This window comes from Nanorana parkeri, unplaced genomic scaffold (assembly GCF_000935625.1).
Source record: "Nanorana parkeri isolate BGI_ZX_2015 unplaced genomic scaffold, ASM93562v1 scaffold513, whole genome shotgun sequence".
NCBI classification, from domain to species: Eukaryota; Metazoa; Chordata; class Amphibia; order Anura; family Dicroglossidae; genus Nanorana; species Nanorana parkeri.
This window is the reverse complement of record NW_017306781.1, coordinates 1040625-1044514: the sequence shown is the minus strand read 5'-3', so window position 1 is coordinate 1044514 and position 3890 is coordinate 1040625. Positions and strand designations below refer to the sequence as shown.

Here is a 3890-nt window from a genome sequence, read left to right as displayed (position 1 = left end):
CTATTTTCTAAAAAAGAATTTAACTTATTGGCCGCAGGCATAAAAGATTCTGATGTCCAAATGTAGATGTTTAAATAATAAGATTGTATTAAGCATTTTGGTACAATAATACAAAAAGAAAAATTAAGAAGGAAACCAGAAAGAGAGCAAGAAAGCATAGGGGCTGGCACACGATCCAATAGAAGGCATTGGCATAAATATTGTCCTTTATTTTGGCATAAAATATTATATATAAAATATATAAAATTGGCAAAAAATATTGGCATAAAAATTGTCCTTCAGGACTGGTCCCATTCAGTATGCAGCAGCATCAGTAGACATCCAAGATTTAAGACGTCAAATGTAGATGTTTAAAGCCCAACTGCAGAAAAAACGATACATTCAGACAGCACACTGGGTGTGTGAATTATCATTAAAAAGCTGTCTGGTATCTGTGGAGGGCCTCTGCAAAGTACAAAAATTTTACCTTGCAGCATGATGTCACCGACCCAGCTTCAGGGCACTGCGGGAGTGCGGGATGGGACTCAGCAGTGAAGTGTTCCAGTCACATCACCCACCTCTCCTCACTAATTGCCCATTCAAATACAAGGCAATCTGTGATTGGAGGAGGAGGCGAGAAAATGAACATCTCAAAATATAAGGCATGAATGATCGTTAATATGACACTCTTTACATATACTTCAAAATCTATCCTAATCTTCTTTATTAGAGTTGTTGGAGGATTCCACACTTACAGTTTCCTTAATGCTGGGGTCTTTAGCCCTGCACTTCCTGTAATCCTCCTGCAGCTGCCCAATGTTTTCTAGGAAAGTTGTGGCATTCTTCATCGATTTCTGCCTCTCCTCTAGTTCTGAACATTCCTTCTGAAGCTGGTTAAGTCTTGGTTGTTTCCTGCAAAGAAAATGTCAGAAAGTGCCGACTTAATCATTGGTTTCAAATAAAGATTCTTGCTGCAGATGGACCAGATTTGCTGCAATTCTGGATATGGGACAATTTTATCATTAGTAATTCTCAGATTATAATGCAATTTTAACAAAGTAAAGGTTTCAGCCAAAAATAAACTCCTACTTGATAATTTCATCTTTCACTTCAATCAAACGTTTTTGTTTTCTTCCAATTTCTAGTCGCACCTATGGGATATCAAAGGCACACTCCAGTCAGACAGGAAAACTCAGATGTAATAGCAATTCTATTCAGTTATTAGGAAGCAAAAGATCATTTGGACCAGTAGCAGAATTTTTGTATGTATGTATGTATGTATGTATGTATGTATGTATGTATGTATGTATGTATGTATATGTATGTATATATATATATATGTATGGGTGTATGTATATATGAGTACACCCCTCACATTTTTGTAAATATTTTATTATATAATTTCATGTGAAGACACAGAAGAAATGACACTTTGCTACAATGTAAAGTAGTGAGTGTCCAGCTTGTATATCAGTGTACATTTGCTGTTCCTTAAAATAACTCAACACACAGCCATTCATGTCTAAACCGCTGGCAACAAAAGTGAGTACACCTCTAAGTGGAACTGTCCAAATTGGGCCCAATTAGCCATTTTCCCTCCCCGGTGTCATGTGACTCGTTAGTGTTACAAGGTCTCAGGTGTGAATGGGGAGCAGGTGTGTTAAATTTGGTGTCATCCCTCTCACTCTCTCATAGTGGTCACTGGGAGTTCAACATGGCGCCTCATGGCAAAGAACTCCCGGAGGATCTGAAAAAAAGAATTCTTGCTGTACATAAAGATGGCCTAGGCTATAAGAAGATTGCCAAGACCCTGAAACTGAGCTGCAGCACGGTGGCCAAGAGCATACAGCGGTTTAACAGGACAGGTTCCACTCAGAACAGGCCTCGCCTTGGTTGACCAAAGAAGTTGAGTGCACGTGCTGACCAATCAGGAAGCTGGGCAGCGACTCATTACACATGACGAGGGGGCATGGAGCTGGCTTCCCAGCTAATCAGGAAACCAAGAAGCGTGTAATGGCTCGCTGCCAGGCTTCCTGATGCCGGAAGCTCAAGTATTGGCCTAGGCATCGGAGCATTGGGCGAGTACGAGTACTCGGCCAAAATACTCAGCATCGGCACCGACACTAGTATCGATGCATCCCTAGTTAATCATCTATTGCTGTCTCTAGAAGCTGATAATCAGTCAATACTAACAGGGGGGCATTCCAGTTTGGACTCCTAGACATAGCAGGTCTTGATGTTTTGTTATTTTTCGATAGTTATAGAACATACTTTTGATAGTTGGAATCATGTTCATGAATACTTCAGATATCCATGATATATGATTTGCCAGACACTCATGATATAAAAACACAAGCCATGGCTGGTATGGGAGTTGATTTAGACAACTAGAGTTGTCTAAATCTACCGTATTTTTCCGTCTATAAGACGCCCCTATGTATAGGACGCCCTCCACTTTTCTTACCCAAAATTCAGAAATCAATATTTTGCATAACTGATTACATCCAGTTAAAATTTTGCAGAGTAAGACAGCCGCTTACTGGTACCGGTATTTTTTTTGTTTTCCGACATTTTTATGGGCTCCCTGTTGCATCTGGGCACTGGCTACACGCTCTCCGCAGCATCAGCTGACGTCAGGTACATAAGGCTCATGATTGGAGGAAACCTGTTAACCTGTCTCTGCAATCGGAAGTTTCACTCGTGGTTTACAGAGGTATCGGCAGTTTCGCAACCGCGGTTCTCCTCTCGGCCCCCCGTGTATAAGACGCCCCTCCATTATTATTAGGTAAATATTTTTAAGAAAAAGTATAGTCTTATACAAGGAAAAATACAGTAGTTGTCACAATCCTCATCCTTTAGGTAGCTCTGAACCTGTGGCACAATTTCCTGGCCCAAACACCACCTTCTTTCAGAAGCCCCACTAGCATGTTAAAAAAAACAAAACAAAAAACTTTTGAAATGTACTTTTTTTAAACAGAAATGCTCAAATTAAAGCTGAACTCCACTTCAGCTGTAAACATTAAAATTGCAGGTTGGGAAGGTGGGGGTCTGCCTTATTATTTAAATGTTTACAGCTGACTGGAATTCATTTTAAAGAGACACTTTCACTTCACCTATTCAGTGTCTATTGCTAGCCACCCCCAGGAAGGTGTATATAATTACTGATCCAAACTGCTTCAACTTCCTCTCTGCTGCAGGAGTCCATCCTGAGTAAGCATGAGTGTAAGAGATCACTGCCCCTTCCCACCTGACAGTGTTTAGGCCTAGAGGTTGGCCATTTCGGCCCAAGCACACTCACATGGGGGAAGTCATATGCTGCCCAATATCCAGAAGGCCTGCTCTGAGAAAGTATCAGAACGAACAACGCAAAGGAGCAGAGAGGTGGTGAGAGAGCATGGATTGGCAAGCATAACCTTTTGGGGGCGTTGTGGGCAATCAGAAGAGACTGTCACTTTACCTTGAAAGGTTACAGAACAGGGTTTGGTTATATTGGTACTGAGATCAGCAGATATGGGAAAAAAACTAAACAACATCCAATTGGTAAAGCCAAAAAAAAAAGAAGTCTAAAAAACAGACACTTACCTTTGCATTTTTTCTTTTTAGATCTTTAAGCATTCGTACATTTTGTATCTAAAAAAATAAATTAATAAGTTAATACATGTAAAATGTTCCGGAGGGCTTGGCAGCGAAAGGGTTAAGGAAAGGTGATATGAACTTCTCGGTAGTTAAAATGCATCCTTTAGACAGACAAAAGAACTGCAATGAATGCATAATGCTTCATGTAACAATGATCAGATCTTGAAAAGATCTCCAATTGCCTGGCCCTGCTTATCTTAAAATCAATTTGTAATTACCACAAGGAAAGTGATAATTATTTAGGTCTCTTGACATAGAACCAGTGAAATAACACA

At 40.2% G+C, this 3890-nt stretch overlaps 1 long non-coding RNA gene across 1 annotated transcript; it reads right to left on the bottom strand.

Moving 5' to 3' along the window:
• Positions 1-761: 761 nt before the first annotated feature.
• LOC108790931 lies at positions 762-3596 on the bottom strand. Its single transcript, XR_001941469.1, has 3 exons — positions 3562-3596; positions 1069-1130; positions 762-891 (listed from the first exon to the last, which is right to left on the bottom strand). It is a non-coding gene; the product is annotated as an uncharacterized LOC108790931 (long non-coding RNA).
• Between the last annotated feature and the right edge of the window lie 294 nt (positions 3597-3890).